We start from the raw sequence: 19,067 nt of genomic DNA on the forward strand, positions 1-19,067 counted from the left end.
TGTTAATTTCCAGTTGCTTACTGCGATGGCCCCGCATTGCGGTGATGGTCAAAATGGGATTCGTACCCTTTTTAGTAGCCCAACGTGATAGCCCTGCGTCGCGTTGATAGACAAAATCGGGCTCGTCCTTTTTTCATTGAACCACCGTGATAGTGACACGTTGCGGTGGCATGCCAAATCAAAAATTTTATTTCTTTTTTAGTTTCGATTAAGATTTTAAAAGGGCAATTTAGTCAATTCCTTAGCCTCCAATTCATCAAAAACAAAGAATTAAACCTATTCTAAGCATTTTATACATGTTTTCATCAATTTTCTCTCAAAGAAAATCCTAGATCTCAAAGCTTACTCCCCAAGAAATCAAATTTTCCTCCATTCTACTTCTAAGATAACTCAAGATTAAGGATTCCCAATTCAAGAACTTCAAGAGTTCATCCTCAAAAGCTCAAATAGGAATTCAAGAGCAAGCCTTTTATTCAATTGCATCAATTAAGGTATGTGGGGTTTATGAACAAGGATATTCTTTCATCCTTGTGCCCAAAACTAGTTTTCAATTACAAATTTACATGATTTTGTATGAATATACATGGGTTTCAAATTAGGGCTCATACCCATTGTTGTTATTTGCAAGATTATGAGATTTCGAGTGTAATAGGAGTTGAATTGTATGTCTATCTTCATATTTTCATATGTATTACAGTAAATTTCAAATTTTGGGTTGAATTATCAATATTTACATTATCAAACATGAACATTATGATGTTTTAACATGAATTTGATGCATGGGTCACTAAGCCCTAATTGGATATTGCTTTTTCAAGTTTGATTGTTCTATAAGCACCTTATGACTAGATTATTTTTAGATTTTTGATAAAGATTTGATCTTTTGATTTCAGCTTAGATATAAAATCCACTTTACAGATTTAGATTACAGTTTAACTTAACAATTATACAGTTGGTTTTCATAATAAACCATTATACTAGATTTTTAAAGTGGATTTCCAACAGAATGAGCATACAGATTAAAGAGAGTAGTATTTAGCACCGAGTTGGGTATGTTCTCATGCCCTAAAAATATGAGCCAATATAGGTTCAGATTATCAAATAATTTCCATTTCTATATGGATGACAGATACAGATGTGATAACTTAGATTAGGTTATACTCCTTGGCAAGAGTATGACACCTCTCCCCAACGTGAGTTTTCCCATAAGTGAACTAGAAGTTGGACTCCATGATAGCTCACGTGGTTTATGTCAGTTAGAAGAACCTCCCTATCAGTAAAGACTTCCAGAATAGTTTTAAAAGTATTTCCCTACTAGTAAAAGTAAATAAATAGCTTTTGAGTAAATCTCCCTACAGATTTCAGAATAGAATAATCCTAAAGAAAAAATTTTAGAAACTAAGTGTAAAGGTTCGCAACTTTACTCAGATATTGCTTTATAGAAAGACATTGGCTACAGACTTCAGCTTTCAGATTTCAGATATAAAAGTGAGTTCTTTCTACACTTAGACAACATGATTTACAGACAGAACACTAGAACAAATCTTAGAACTAAATGTTATGACTCACTAGATTTATAATGTATGATTTACTACTCATGATTATGATTCTCAGTTTTCAGATATTCCAGCTTATGTGATTCATTTACATTTGGCATGCATTATTTTATAAATTGTGACGACATTGAGATATTGTTTTACTTATGTATTCACCCCCATATACTCAGTACATTCTCAAAGTACTGATCCACAGATATGTGTATATGCTATATTTGTCTCAAAATGTAGGTTCAGGTACTCAGTTTCAGCAGCGTGAGTGATTTCGCGCTTATCCATCTGCATCCCGACAGTTGGTGAGTCCTCATAGTTTAGGGACTTAGTCTTTCAAATTTTCATCTTATTAGTATAGATGATTCAGACAGTGCGAGTCAGCTGGGGGTTTGTCCTAGTGACTCTCTAGTTATTTGTAGTAATGGCTTATCAGACTGCTAGATGTGATTTAAGATTATTCAGTATTGATTGTTCAATCTATTGAATCTAGTATCTTCCAGTGATTATATTCAGATATTCTCAGTTAGATCAGACAAATTTCCCGCATTTAGTACGATTTTTATATCTATATTTCCTCTATTTGAGATTCAGACTTAGTAGAAGGCAGACAGGGTTAGCTTAAGGCTACTCGTAGTCTTGAGCACCGTATGACATCTTGGGACTAGTTTTCGGGGCGTTACACTCTCGGCTCAAGAACTTAACATTAAGTAAGTGGTGTTAAAGTTTATTGTGTCTCGAGATGATTTGTTTGAAGAAAATGAAAGGAATGGATGAAATGTGATACTTTGTCCATTCAAATATTTCTAATTTGGCAGACTTGTGGTTATTGTAAATATTGTTTAATATTAACCTTATATATATTGCCTTAACCGTAGTATCTTGTGCTTTATTAACTTAGATGCTAAGAAGTTAGCTGTCACATTTCTTTGATATGTAGATCGGTAATACACCTGCAGCTTCTCCGTAATTTAGAGTTAAAAATCATGTATGTTAGTAAAATGCGCACAACTTGATAATGGATTAACAAATGGGCAATTGAGTACTGAGTATTAACAACTTATTCATTTTTATCAGAAATTTAAGGTCCACGTCGTGGGTACTGTGAATTTTATATCATTTGTTTACACAGTGAGCTCATTTTTATGTTTTTGGCCATTTCTCCTCAGACTTCTAGGAGAAATATAGGCACTGAGTTAAGGTTGAAAGGAATGCAAATGTATTAATATTTCATGTAATCAAGAAGCACATAAAGGTTCGGTATAAAGCAAGTAGCAAGTACTCAATCTTTCACCTATCATGTACACTACAGATGGAGGACCTATAGCATGAACAATTTTATATAGCAATAACCTTAAAGGGTACTTAACCAGTATGCCAATAAACTAGGGAAATAGTAGCATATATATCCCTACATCATGAAACCAATATATTGATTGAAGTGTGTAGTCATTGTACTCGTTTTTATTCTTATTTCACAATTATCCTGGGGACATTACTCCACCCCAAACAACAGAATAGAACTGGCAGTAAAAGCTCTTGAAATAGCCCTTCAAGCCATGAAATCATTTGAGAGTTCTTCAAAGGGAAAGAGAAATTTAGAGTTTATCTATTTGCACGTTGTAGCGACATTAAATTGCCACTAAGGGCTGTGATATACTGTTGGCCTGGAAATTCAAAAGATATTGCAAGTGGCCTTGTCGATATATCTGTCATCTATGAATCCATCTACGAGACTAATCAAGCTCTCGAGTTGCTTCAGAAGGCCATAAAAGTGTATCGAAATGCACCAGGACAACGCAGAACTATTGCAGGAATCGAAGCCTGAATTGAGGTCTTGCACTATATTCTGGGGGAGTATATGAAGCCTTACGCAGACACATTAGGGATCTATAGCAATGTTGCTAGAACTTATGATGCAATGGGCAGGTAATTACCGTCTTATATTAATCTACCATTTAGTTCTCTTCATTGTCATATTACTATGACATTTACTTTCTATTTTTTGATGCTTCATTATAACAATGTAGTCATCATTAATGCAATTAAGTTGTCTCACTTGAACATTTTCCGTCAATGTTGAAGTTCTATCTGATTTGAATTACTATTGCATTGTGGAAAATGGTTTTGAACTGTCATTTATGCTCAGTTTTATTTTTGGTATTACTGAAACTCAGTTATGATGCCTGTCTTTTTGTAATAGTTTTTCAATGAGGTTTCTCTTGTACTCTAAGTTCCTTGTCTATTCTTTGTTTTGGTATAGATAATTGTATGTCCGTGTAGGGGTAAGTGTGAAATTTGAAGAACCTGTAGTTTGAAAGAACTCCTAATATGCCTTAAGACAAATTATTTTATATATAATGAAACGTACTTAAGGAGCAGAATGGACAAAGATGTGGAAAATCCTCAAGATGGAGACGCCAGGAAGTCTTTGGATGCTTCTTCAGCACCACCTACCAGTCTCCAATCGACTTAGTACAGAGGCTTATTTCAGCAAGCATCGGTTTATGGAGTAGCTGATGGATACTGTCTATCAGCATCATTACTCTCCATCATTAACAAGTGGGTTGTTATGAAATTTCCTTACCCAGGGCACTAACTGCATTGCAGTATTTCACAAGCGCAGCTGGAGTCCTCATATGCGGGTGGCTCAAGGTTATAGAACACGATAAGCTTGATCTTGTAATGATGTGGTGGTTCCTGCCAGCTGCAATTATATTTTACCTCTCTCTTTTTACAAACAGTGAGCTTCTCCTCCATGCCGATGTTGATACTTTTATTGTCTTTAGATCAGCTGTCCCCATCTTTGTTGCAATAGGAGAGACCCTCTACTTGCACCAACCATGGCCAACAGTTAAAACATGGGTGTCACTGGGTACAATCTTTGTTGGTAGCGTGCTCTATGTCATTGCTGATTACCAGTTCACACTTACAGCTTATAGCTGGGCGTTGGCTTACTTAGTAAGCATGTCCATTGATTTTGTATATATCAAGCATGTAGTAATGATTAGCTAAACTGGCCTCTCAGATGCAAGCAAGTTCTCAATCATCCTTTCTTCTTTTATTTTTATGAGTTCTTAATCATCATTTCTAATTTCTCTCAAAAGCAGCATTGTCCAGGAGAAAATGTTGAAGTTGAAAACCTACGATCTTGCTGACATATTGGAATTTGCCTTGTCTGTAAACTACATATTTGTATATATTCCTTAACGATAAAAAGTACATTTTTGCCTATCTCTATTTGTTTGTAAATTAATATAGCACGGGCCTTGACCATATAGTATATAGTACATTTCAAGAATAGACTCAAATTGGGTAGCTTTCAAATTTTAGCCCCAAATAAAAAAACTTCCTTAAAATAGCCTTAACCTATTAACTAAAATTTTTTTGGATAAAATTACCCCTAGTCAATGGTGTAAATTACAAAAATAATCCTCATAATTGATAACAACTCCATATTTATATCTTTCAAGTTTCATTTTTTTTTCATTTTTTTTTTCTCTTTTCAATTTTACTTTGATTTTTATATTTTCTTTTTTCTTCTTATTTTTAATTTTTTTCAACCCTTACTTTTTTTTTCCTCTCAACTTCTCTTTTTTTTTTCTTTTTTATTTTTTGTTTCTTCTTTTTTTGTTCTTTTATGTTTTCTCAACCCTTACTTTTTCTTTTGTTACACCTCTCAACGTCTACTTTTATAAATTTTTTATTTTTCTTTAATGCTTATTTTTTCTTTTCTTTTAAATTTTTCTCGACCTTTATTTTTATTTAATCTTTTTTATTTTATTTTTATCAGCCTTATTTTTTTCAATTCACTCTCAACTTCTACATTTTTTTTAATTTTTATTTTTTAATATTTTTTTTCATTTTTCTTCTTTTTCAACAATTTTTTTCTTTTCTTCGATTTCTTCCATTCAAGTTACATTTCATGAGCAAGAGTTGACACTACAACATTATAAAGACAAGACTTATGACTTTGAAATAACAAACTATGTTTCACGGACGAGAGTTGACTCTACCACATTGTAGAGGCAAGACTTATGACTTTCAAACAAGAAGTTATGTTTCATGAACAAGAGTTGACACTACCACATTGTATTTGATTTATGAGATGTTCTCCAAGACTTTCAAACGATAAGTTATGTTTCATGGGAAAAATTTGACACTACCACATTGTGTTTTGATTTATGAGATGTTATATAACTTTTACCTTAGAGGCAAGACTTAACTCAAGAACTTTCAAACAACAAATTATGCCCCACGGACAAAAGTTGACTCTACTATACTATGTCTTCATTGATGTTCTACAACTATTGTCTTAGAGGCAAGACTTAACTCAAGGACTTTCAAACAACAAATTATGCCCTACAGACAAGAGTTAACACTACCACATTATGTCTTTATTTATGAGATGTTCTACAACTCTTGCCTTAGAGGCAAGACTTAGCTCAAAGACTTTCAAGCTACAAATTATGCCCCACGGACAAGAGTTGACTCTACTACGTTATGTTTTCATTTATGAGATGTTTTACATCTATTGCGTTAAAGGCAAGACTTAACTCAAGAACTTTCAAACTATAAATTATTTTCCACGGGCAAAAGTTGATTCTACCACATTATGTTTTCATTTATGAGATGTTCTACAACTATTGCCTTAGAGGCAAGACTTAGCTCAAGGACTTTCAAACTACAAATTATGCCCCACAGGAGTTGACACTACCACATTATATCTTTATTTATGAGATGTTCTACAACTCTTGCCTTAGAGGCAAGACTTAGCTTAAAGACTTTAAAACAACAAATTATGCCTCACGGACAAGAGTTGACTCTACCACATTATAGTTTCATTTAACAGATGTTTTACAAATATTGTCTTAGAGGCAAGACTTAGCTCAAGGACTTTCAAACTACAAATTATGCCCCACGGGAAAGAGTTGACTCTACAACGTTATGTTTTCATTTATGAGATGTTCTACAACTAGTGCCTTAGAGGCAAGACTTAATTAGCTCAAGGACTTTCAAACTACAAATTATGCCCCACGAGCAAAAGTTGACACTACCACGTTATGTCTTCATTTATGGAATGTTCTTCAACTATTGCCTTAGGGGAAAGACTTAGCTCAAGTACTTTCAAATAATAAATTATGCCCCATGAGCAAGAGTTGACACTACCATGTTATGTCTTTATTTATGAGATATTCTACAACTCTCACCTTAGAGACACGACTTATCTCAAGAATTTTCAAAGAACTCTATAACAATAATTCATGCCCTTAAATTTGCTTTGATGTCAAAAAAAGAAGATCCTTTTGCGGATTATCCAATTTTTTATTTCTTAGCAAAATATAATAGAAATTGAGAAAAAAGAAAAAAGCGATCAAACACAATAGAGAAATAAAAAAAGATTGAGAAAAAAAGTAAAGAAAAAAATAAAGATTAAGAAAAAATCGAAGAATTAAACAAAATGAGAAAAATAAAAATGAGAGGAAAAATAAAAATAAAGTTTGACAAAACTGAGGGAAAAAAGGAGAACTGGAAAAAGAAAAAAGCGATCAAACAAAATAGTAAAATAAAAAAAAAATTGAGAAAAAAAAAAGGCAAGGAAAAAATAAATATTAAGAAAAAATAAAGAATTAAAAAAATTAAGAACAATAATAATGAGAGGAAAAAATAAAAATAAAGTTTGAGAAAAATGAGGGAAAAAAAGAGAACTGATAAAAACCAAAAATAAAAGAAAAATAAAGGTTAAAGACAAATGAATTAAAACATGAAAATAAAATTAAAGAAAAAAATAAAAAGTAAAAATAATAAAAAAAATAGAATAATTAATAAAATTAAATAAAAAAATAAAAAAGTGAAAATAATAAAAAATAAAATTTGAGAGACAAATTAGTATGAAAGTTTAAAAATATGTTTGAGGTGTAGAGGGACAAAATGGTACTTGTACTATACTTAAAAAGTAAGGAAGACTATTTTTTAAAGACTTTTCTTATTGGGGTCAAATATCTAAAGTCACACATATTTGGGTCTATGACATGTAATTTCCTGATTGCCAACCAATTCAAATTTAAAATTGAATATAATATTAGTTTGTTACAAAAGATAAGATTTGTAAATATCATTATCTTATATTTTATAATTTCAAAATTTTAAAAATAAAAGATCTTGTGAGAATTTCAAAATATATATTATCTATCTACTACTACTATATGCACACGGTTTGGACATAAATATTTTTCTTTTTAGAAAAAATACCGTGAAATTTTGAAGTCGCACAGGTATCCATATGATTATGTCCAGACATAATTAGTATTAAAATAATTAAATATATATATATATATATTATATTTAAATTTTAAAAGAGATAAATTTGAAATAGTAAAAGCCTATTAGAACTCTTTAATTATGAATTTATAGTTATTAAGATAATGAATATATATATATATATATATATATATATATTTAAAAAAATTTATGTATTTCAAATTCAAATACTTAGTCTTTCAAATCAAAACTTTGGTGCCTTTAGTTTTGCTTTTTTAATAATCTATATATAAATAATTCCATCACTCCTAAAACTAATCTCACAAATTCAGATAAGGTAATGACTATCTTAAACTAACAAACTCTGCTGAAGAAGTGGGATTAACTCACAATAATTTGAAATTCTTTTACTGATCAAAAACATGCCTAACCATAATCACGTGAAGTTAGGAAATTTTTTAGTATTATTATTTAATTCAAATATTTAATATTTTTAAATTTAAATTTTTTATTACAACACTTGAATTTTTTCCTAAAACTTGCTACATGGCGTTTTAAAATTTTGCCACTTGACTTCTTGTTGTTACTTTGTCCTCTATTTTATAATATATATAGATAAAATTTATAAATATCATTAGCTTATAGTTTATAATTTCAAAATTTTGAAAATAAAAGACCTTGTAAGAATTTCAAAATATATACTATCTATCTACTACTACTATATGCACACGATTTGGACATAATTTTTTTTCTTTATAGAAACAATACCGTGCAATTTTGAAGTCGCACGGGTATCCATATGATTATGTCCAGAAATAACTAATATTAAAATATAATATATATATATATATATATATATATATATATATATATATATATTATTTATATTTTAAAAGAGATAAGTATGAAGTAGTAAGAGCCTATTAGAACTCTTTAATTATGAATTTATAGTTACTAAGATAATGAATATAAATATATAAATATATATATATATATATATATATATATATTAAAAAGATTAATGTATTTCAAATTCATATACTTAGCCTTTCAATTCAAAATTTTGGTGCCTTTAGTTTTGCTTTTTTAATAATCTATATATAAATAATACCATCACTCCTAAAACTAACAAACTCTGCCGAAGAAGTAGGATTATTCACAATAATTTGAAATTCTTTTATTGATAAAAGACATGCCTAACCATAATCACGTGAAGTTAGGGAATTTTTTAGTATTATTATTTAATTCAAATATTTAACATTTTTAAATTTAAATTTTTTATTACAACACTTGAGTTTTGTCCTATAACTTACTACGTGGCGTTTTAAAATTTTGCCACTTGGCTTCTTCTCATTACTTCGTCCTCTGCTTTATAATATATATAGATCTTTATAAATTTTGTATTAAGAATATATAATTTTCGTCTGAGTCAATGGGTGCTCGAGCACCCAGAATGCTATATGTGGGTCCGCCCTTGAGTCCTAGTTGACTTGATAAATTGTAATATGTATAACGTTATATATAACAAAAAACTCTCACGTTGACCGTCAGCTCGATAAAATATTATTCTATACACTCAATTTTCACTGCAACAATAAAATGTTTTAACAACATTAAATATGTATTAACAAAGAGTGTTAAAGTTTTACCGACATTAGTTAATTTTCACTTAATCTAATGTTGTCATAGGTTTTAGGGACAAATCTATACTCTCTTCATTCCAAAATAAATGAATTGTTGAACTATTTTTTAATGTCCAAAATAAATAAAATTTTCATTCTTCAAGATATGTTGAAAATTTCTTCTAATTTTACCCTTTCATTTAATGAGGTTTTTAAGTACTTCACATTTTTTTAGAAAAATAATTTAAGAACAATAAAAAGATAATAGTGGAAAATAACCTACAATTCATGTCCTAAAAGATTTTTCTTAAGGAATGTGTCATACTCCAACAATTCAATTATGTTGAAATGGAGATTTTTCTTAAGGAACGTGTCATATCTCAACAATTTCAACTATTTTGAAATGGAGAATATATATTTATATATAGTATAATCTTTCAGAAAATTAGAAATTCAGGAAATATTTGGTCAAAGAAAAATATATGGAGAATTAATGTTGGTAGGCTTTCTCTTTCCTCCTGATATAATTAGAGAAAAGAAGAAAAATATCGTTAGTTTTTCCCCCAAAAATTAATGTTGATAGATTTTTATTGTTTCTTGTGTACCTGATAAATGAGTCCTAATAAATATGGTAAGAGCATCAATGGGCATTCAACGTTATTCCTTACATTGTGTACAGGAATAGTTCTAGAGAGAGAAAGACCCCCCTCTCACTACCTCCCCCTATCCTTGGCATTGACCATAGCCATGGATCCTACCTTAACTCCGTCACTACTACCAAACCCCCCAATATCGGAATCCCCCACTGACATATTCATGGAAGAACCCCCCTTACCTCCAATCTCATACAAAGAGGCCACTATAGGAAAAATCATATCCCCTAATCTAGTCACAGATTTGGGGGCATCAGTAAAGATAATTAACATTGGAACCTCCAATCGAGGCATCCTATTGACGGGCGTGGAAAAACGGAGGCTGTATGCCCCTTGGATCCACTCAGTCATAGTTAAAGCTGTCAATACAAAATTTAATCACCAATTTCTAAAAAGGAAATTGGAAGCACTCTGGAATTTGAAAGAGCCATTTTCACTCATCGATCTAAGGATGGGGTTCTATACTGCAAAAATTGCTATGGCGGAAAGCCAATCCTCAATCCTACAAGGGGGACCTTGGTTTATTGCGGGCATCTTTGTCTCCGTTAAATGGTAACCCAACTTCTTGCCTGCTAAATCAAAAGTGGACTCCACAGCCATTTGGGTGAGATTGCCACAACTACCAACAGAGTTATATGACGCCCTCATTCTGTAACGGATAGGCAATTAGATCGGGCAACTCCTAAAGGTAGATGCACGCACCTCGACTGTACTTCGGGGAAGGTACGCAAGGATCTATGTACAAATACCACTCGAGATTCCAGTAGCTACTTCTGTTACCATCAACCAACATACTCAGCCCCTTTTTTATGAAGGAGAGGGTTTTCTGCGTAAAAATTATGGGAGATTAGTCCACACATCTTCTCTCTGCTTATTCCTACTCAAATCGATACCTAAGGGCCCAAACGATATAGATGAAACAACTCAAGCACCCGATGAACCGAAGCAGTTTAAACTGATTGTAAACAATTCGCTAGAATGGCAAACTGTTCAATTCACCAGGAAGAAGAAGCCGGCGACACCGCCGCCTCACACAAACACCAAAGACCCGCCCATCGTCAAGGTTAAAACCTTTGATGCGAAGACAGGTAAGTTTCTAAACACTACTTATCCCATGGCGGCGGCAAAAAAGTCTCTCTTCCTATCCTCTAAGACTTCCCAGATTGGGCTAGCCCAGTGCTAAATCTCCAAGCCCATCTTCCCTCCCCTAGGTAAGTTGGCCTTAAAATCAAATAGTGGGTCACTCAAAGAGAAAGCCCACCAAATTAAGGCTTTCGGAAGCCTTCAGAAATATTTGGGCCCTAATATTCCCAGCCCATCCCTTCTAAATCCCCTCACCCCTAAAATTAATTCCAATTCTCTGTTATTCGAGGATAAATTAAATGAAGCCCGCACTGGTGGGCCATCTCACTTACATGCTAGCACAAACAATCATGAGCATTCTCTCATACCTGTGGGAGACCCTTCTACTTTCACAGGGATGTGACTGAAAGTGTCTCAGCTTTAGACAAGGCATTTAATGCTGGTGGAGTTCCCCATGTAAAGACTCCTCAGTTGTCTTCTTTCGCATCTTCTAAATTTATTTAGACTGAGGCTATGATGACGGAGCCTTCTAAAGAAATCTCTAATCGAATCACCGAGTATCAAATAGATAACCATCATCATAACCCCAACACCTTAGGACCACCGACCAACTTCTTAGTTGGAAGTGTGCCTTTCCAACCAAACAGTCCCACTTCATCTAGAATGGGAAGGGAGGCAAGTCACAATTCTAATCCAGGACCCTCAATACCTGTCCCAGTTAGCCATGGTAAACCTGAACCAGAGCCTACAGGCTTATGGGCCTAACATCTGGATGGCCACTCTGTTCCATGTGATCAACTCGCCAATCCAAGAGGAGCTGAATACAGAGTCCTTAGTAACCATAATGAACCCAGCTCAGTATGGGACTTTCCTTCTTTCCACCTCATGACCCTACAATGATGCTATTGGGACCAGTATTTGCACCTCTATCTGCGGAGCAAATGGCCCCATCTCCAACCTCCCCCATCTCACACTAGAGAGAATAGAGAGAATGACTGCATTGGAGGCCCTAAAAGCAAGCAACAAGGACATGGAGGATTTCTTGTCCAACCTCAGGGTGCCAAGAATTGAAATCCTCAATCTAGCAGATCCGCTAAGTCTAGAGTTCACAGAACCTATTCAGGAGATAGTGATCATCTTGTTACCTCTAGGGATAGCAGGACTAGGAATAACAATAAGTCTAGCAAACCCTATGATAGAAGAGACCACCAAGGTTATACTCTACTCCCTCAGTAGGAAAAGGAAGACTCCCTCTGGGACATCCATCTCCAACCCCAAGGGAAAGGACAAGGTGGTTATGATGGAAACTCACCACCCCCTATACTCCAAGATGAAAAACTGTATAGTATGGAACGCCAGGGGGCCGAGAATGCTGAGTTTAGAAAGTATTGTAAGGCCATGGTTAACATGAATAAACCATGAATCCTTGCACTGCTAGAAACTAAGATGAATGAGCATTAGGACCTTTGTGAGGAGCTAGGCTACCATCACTATATCCAGTCTGAGGCTAATAGAAACTCCAGAGGTATTGTCATCATGTGTAAAGATGAATCTATCTCCATTCTTCTATTTCCATCTTCCCTCAAGTTATCAATGCTAAAGTTAAGGTATATTTCTCTCTCTTCCTGGTTCCTTAGCATTATCTATGCTAGTACAGACTTCCAGTTATCAATGCTAGCATTATCTGACACCATCATCCTTCCTGAAGGCAAGAGCTGGCTAGTTGAGGGAGACTTCAATGAAGTCCTCAGGGCTTCTGAAAAGTTTGGAGGCTACAAAATTAACATGAATAAGGTTAACTTTTTTATGAATTGCTTAAATTACTGTAATCTCATTGATTTAGGCTTCAAGGATAGCAAATACACTTGGTATAATATAAGATATAATAGGCAATGTCTCATCCTTGAAAGACTTGATAGGTACCTTGCTAATGATGAGTGAGTGCATCTCTACCCCGAGGCTACCATCACTCATCTCCCTAGAACCCATTCTGATGATTCCCTTCTCCTCCTTAATGTGGGTTCTTTCCCTAACAACCAGATGAAACCCTTCAGAGTGGAGTCTATGTGGCTCAATCACCAGGACTTTTCTAATCTTATAAAAGACTCTTTCCTAGATAGCACTTGCATTACTGAGGCCACCAATGTTTTTGAGAATAAGGCTAGGGATTGGAATAAGCTCATCTTTGGAAATATATTTGCCAAGAAAAAGCACTTGCTTGTAAGGTTAGTTGTCATTCAAAGATCACCAAATCACCCTACCAGCCCTTTTCTCCAAGGGTTGGAGAAAAACCTTTTAAGAGAGTACAACCAGCATCTGACCCAGAAGACTGAATTCTGAAAGCTCAAGTCCAGAATCTCATAGCTTATGGAGGGGGAATCCAACTCTAGATTCTTTCATACTTCCACCCTCAATAGAAGGAGAAAAATAGAATCAACTCCCTCATGGATGAAGGAAAAACCTAGCATTACAACCATGCTGACATTGAGAAATTGGTGTCCTCCTACTATGCTAATCTTTTCACCTCTGAGCACTCCCTGGGCTACCATGCCACTCAGGCCAACCCCTTAACCTCCGGGAATATTGACATCCTCCACCATAAAGCCCTCCAGGCTATTCTCTCTATGGTAAAGGTGAAGAAAGCTATTTCCTCCTTTAAACCCAATAAAGCCCCTGGGCCAGATGGGTTTCACCCCTTCATTTACCAGAAGTTTTGGGATATAATGGGTCTTCCCATTATTAAATTTTTCTAGGAAACCTTCACTTCCTACTCCATGGACCCCCTTGTCAACTCTACCTATATTTACCTCATCCCTAAAAGTAGGAATACCACCACCCTTAAGAACTTCAGACTCGTTGATCTTTGTAATACTCAGTATAAGCTCATTACTAAGATTATAACCAATAGGTTGAAACCTTTCTTGGAAAATATCATTGGCCCTGGCCAGGTAAGCTTCATGGCTAATAGGAGGGCCTCTGATAATGTCATCATTGTCCAAGAGTATATCAGTCACTTCTCTAAGATAAAAGGTAAAAAGGATAACATGATCCTCAAAATTGTACTTGAGAAAGCCTTTGACAGACCTGAATGGTCTTTTATTAGACTGGACCTCTTTTTCTTTAACTTTCCTCCTAAATTCATCAAGCTTATTCTCTTCAGCATCTCTTCTTCTTCCATCTCTGTTCTTGTCAATGGTGGGAAAACTACTAGTTTCACCCCTTCTAGGGGCATCAGACAAGGTGACCCCATGTCCCCTAATTTTTTATTCTCTGCATAGTAATATTATCCAAAAGAATCAACAATGAGGTTGATACCCTTAATAGGACTTCTTTCTCTATCTCAACAAGAGGTCACCCTGATTCCCATCTCTTCTTTGTTGATGACCTCACCCTTTTTGCTCGAGCTGACTCCAAAAACTGTGTTACAATCAATAGAACCCTCCAGCTGTTCAGTGCTCACTTTGGCCAAAGAGTTAAACTTTCCAAATCTAAGGTTATCTTCTCTGCTAACTGCCCAATTAAAGATTAGGAGATCCTTAGCTCCACTCTTGGCATCCAACCTACCACTAATTTTGGTAATTACCTGGGATTCTCCATCTTTCATAAAAAGCCTGAGAAAGGAGACTTCCAATTCCTCATTGACAATCTCAACAACTAGTTTCCTAGATGGAAAACTAAGTTCCTTAATATACTGGAAGGGTGACCCTAGCCAAATCCTTCTTGGCTAGCATTTCTAACCATGTCATGCAATACATAGAGTTTCCCACTTCTGTTCATAAGCTTATTGACAAATTCCAAAGAAATTTCATTTGGGGAACCACAGATGCTAAGAGAAAAATACACCTCCTAAAGTGGGACACTATCACTCTTCCAAAAAGAGATAGGGACTTGGGATGCAGAGAGCCAGCCCCAAAAATCATGCCCTTCTTTGTGGTCTGGGGTAGAGAATATACTCTAACCCCATTGCCCTTTGGGCCAATACCCTCCTATCCAAGTACAACTCTAAAAAGAAAAGTAATAGAGGATCTACAACCTGGAGAGCTATCACTAACAGCCTGAAACTCTGCAAAGATGCCCTCTTCTGGGCCATTAAGGATGGGTCAAGGGTAAATTCTTAGGAAGATGGATGGATCTCAAGAATTTCCCCCTCCCCTTCCTCTTCTATTATCCAGGGGCCTATACCTCTCCTTTCTTCTCCAATTAAAGTCAAAGACATCTGGAAGGAGGGGATATGGGACTTCACCTTCCTTCCTTTTAACATCCCTCCTAGCATTGTTCACAACATTACTAGTGTCTTCCACCAGTCCCCTAACTTGAAGCATGACACCCCAATTTGGAACATCATTGGGGATGACACATTTTTCTCTAAGTGTGTCTATGACCACATCAACAGCCTTAATCATCAGCCCAGGACCAACGATAATTCCTACAATTGGATTTGGAAACTTAGGGTTCCTAACAAAATCAAGACCTTCATCTGGCTCTTGCAGCACAATAGCCTCCCGACTAACCTCACTCTTGCCAAAAGAGGTCTAAACATCACTCCCAACTGTCATAGTTGTGATAATAGTCAAGAGGACCAGCACCACATCTTTTTTGGGTGTAGGGTTGCCAGAGCCTTCTGGAACCAACTCATCTACAATTACAAAGGTCCCTTGTATCTAAACCCCACCCTTTTTTACACCACTAATTGGCAATCCACTTGAAAAAATCTGAGTAAGGAATAGTTTGATCAAAACACCCCCCGGGACACTTTACTCCTTTTTTGTCTTTGACACCTCTGGAAAATCAGAAATAGCAAGAACTTTAAAAATGACAACTCCACCCCTAATTTCAGCACTCCTCATGCTGAAGCTGGGGAGTACCAGCACCTGGGTAATTATACCATCCAGCAACCTAGAGTCAACATCTTCATCAAATGGCAACCCCCAACGCCAACCCTTACAAGCTTAACACTGATGGGTCCTGCCTTGGGAACCCAGGTAGAGGAGGCATAGAGGGAGTTATAAGAATAGTAAAGGGGACTGGGTTGTGGGTTTTAGCAGAGGCTTCACCCATGCTACCAACAACCTCATAGAACTCCTCGCCCTCAAGCATGGTCTTCACCTTGCAATAGACCATAACTTGATTCCTTTGGATATCTGTATAGACTCTCTTCAGGTGATCAACATGTTGAGTAATGGGAACTTAATTTATAACTCAATTATTTTGGAATGCTGATCATACATACAGGGAACAGAATAGAGTTGCATACTCTTTGGCGAAGCTAGGCTCCAACAAAGGCTTGTTCGAAAGGATGCATATTTTTGCTACTCCTCCTCCTAGTATAGGACTAATTTTTTGGGAAGATTACAAGGAAAAAACTCTCTCATGCCTTGTACCTAGTAGTGTAAACTTTGATCATACCTCTCATGTTTTTATACCAGACTAGCTCTGGATTGTAACCAACTATCTTTATTTTCTTATTGCACTTCTATTTCACCAAAAAAAAATGTTATTCCTTAAGAGTTTGGACAACTCAAAATTTTGGAACTGCTCGACAAGAGGGATAATATTCAGAAAATAACATATATTATGTTAAATTTAAGTAAAATGACAAGTCAAAATATTTTAAAATATAAAAAAATGATTGACTTTAAATTTTATTCATGTCATATAAATTAAAACTAAAGAAAAAATAGTATTGGGCCCATGCCGGATTATACCACTATCTAAATTAATTTGCTGGTATTTGTATTAATAATTTTGTTGATTCCTTTATCCTCTAATTAATTAGGGAAGACTTATTTAATCTCAGAATATCCTCTAATTAATCAGGAAAGTGCTTGTTTAATCCTGAGAAAATATTTCACACTATTGAAATAATTTCTTAGGACAGTGTCCAGCACGACTCAAGTATAATCAATATATCATTTAAAATAATAACATAGTAATATTTATTTAATATTCAGCATTATTAACTTGTTAAGAAGTAATTGTATTACTATTATAGTTATCATATTGATTATAATATTATTATTGAAGTAGTATTATTATTAAACATGGTTATGTCATTGTACTGCTAATATTATTATTGTTATATTACTATTCTGTTAACAGTTAAATAATATTGTTATTATTATTTTACTGTTATTTCCCAACAATCATTTGGCAATCAAGAAGGACCTTTGTCGGTTATTTTCTAACTAGCTATTTTGAGCTATTCTTTTAAAGAAAATAAGTATAAATAGTTATCTTTAACTATTTTCCATCCTTAGACTTACATGAATTGAAGATTAAACTCCTTTGAGAGTGTAGGTGGAATTCCTTTAGTGTAGCCATAGTGTTAGTGAGATTAGTGATGAGTGGATTTCAATTGTTGATCTAAAACTTGTTAACCTTGATTTCACAAGAGTTACTCATTTGTGAATTCAAATCGGGTTTTTCTATTCTAATCGAAATCGAGTTCTCTTCTTCCTTGATTAATTATTCAATTAGTCATTTTTTCTTCTATTCTCATCTTATTTCTCCACTATTTTTATTTTGTGTTATTTAATTTTGTATTTTTGATGTCGATTTAGTCATTCGGTTGAGATCGTTATCAGATAGACATCGTTTAAATATTTTAATGATGTATAAAAATATTTAAATAAAACAAATCACTAATCCTCAATCACTATCTTATTGTTTAGAGTGTATTTTCGTGTATCAATATTAATATAATTTTAACTTTATTTGGGTTTAGGAGTCTTTATACTTCTTTGTATAATGTAAAGTAACAATTAATAATGTTTTTTGTGGAAAAAAATGTGGTGTATTACCATTCTTTTATTTAGGTTTATAGGTTCTTTGTTTAGAATCTTATGGCTTTATTACTAATTTTGATTAGGTATGTGACTTTTCCCTATAAAAAGGTGTTCTTAATTGAGTCTATTTAAATTTTCTGTAATTGGGTTCTTCTAAGTGCTTTTTGAAAGTAGAAAAAATAATTTTTCATAAGCTAAGAAATAATTTTTTTCCTAAAAACACTTTTGAGAAATACACGTAAAAATACTTTTAAAAAGTTTGATCAAATACTAATTTTTGATCAAAAATATTTTTTAGATTTACTAGTCAAACAGAAATTACTTCTCACTAAAAGTACTTTTTTGAAAAGCACTTCTAGAAAAAAAAAAATTAAAAATTTGCCCAAACAGTTTATTAGTTAAATTATTATTTTCATTTTAATGATAAATAGGTAAAAGAGTTGTTACAGAGTTTCACACGAAAGACAAGCGTAATATTATAAATCAAAGAAATAAAACTGCAAATCAATATTGTTATTTTTACACTAATGATAAATAAGTAAATGATTTGTGACCTACATAAGGGAAATCAGGAAAATTTGAGCTAGAAACGAAATCTGGGAAAGTTTGATTTTTTTTTTTTTTTCATTTTTGCTTTTTTTTCTCAAACATTATTTATTTCGTCATTTCTTTCTCTTTTTTTTCTTTAATTCATTGGTCTCAATCTTTATTCTTTATTTTTTTGTTTTGTATCATTTTTCATTTTTCTTTTTCATTTTCTCAAACTTTATTTTTTTTTTCTTCTCATGTTTGTTTTTTTCAATCTTTTTTTTTTACTGTTTTTTGTTGTTTATGCTTCTCTTTTTTACTAACCTTTATTTTTTTCTTTTTATTCAGTCTCTTTTTTTATTTCTCTATTTTGTTTGTTCTATTTTTTTTCTCAACTTCTATTGTATTTTACTAATAAATAAAAAACTGGATAATCCGCAAAAGGGGTCTTCTTTTTTTGACATCAAAGCAAATTTAAGGGCATGATTTATTGTTAGGAAGTCCTTTGGGATAAGTCTTGCCTCTAAGGCAAAAATTATAGAACAGCTCATAAATCAAGACACAATGCGGTAGTGTCAAGTCTTGCTT

At 33.7% G+C, this 19,067-nt stretch overlaps 1 pseudogene; it reads left to right on the forward strand.

Annotated features, from left to right (window-relative positions):
- Positions 1-3,930: 3,930 nt before the first annotated feature.
- Positions 3,931-4,562, forward strand: LOC107849363 (annotated as a pseudogene).
- Positions 4,563-19,067: the final 14,505 nt, after the last annotated feature.

This window comes from Capsicum annuum, chromosome 12 (genome assembly GCF_002878395.1).
Source record: "Capsicum annuum cultivar UCD-10X-F1 chromosome 12, UCD10Xv1.1, whole genome shotgun sequence".
Lineage (NCBI taxonomy): Eukaryota > Viridiplantae > Streptophyta > Magnoliopsida > Solanales > Solanaceae > Capsicum > Capsicum annuum.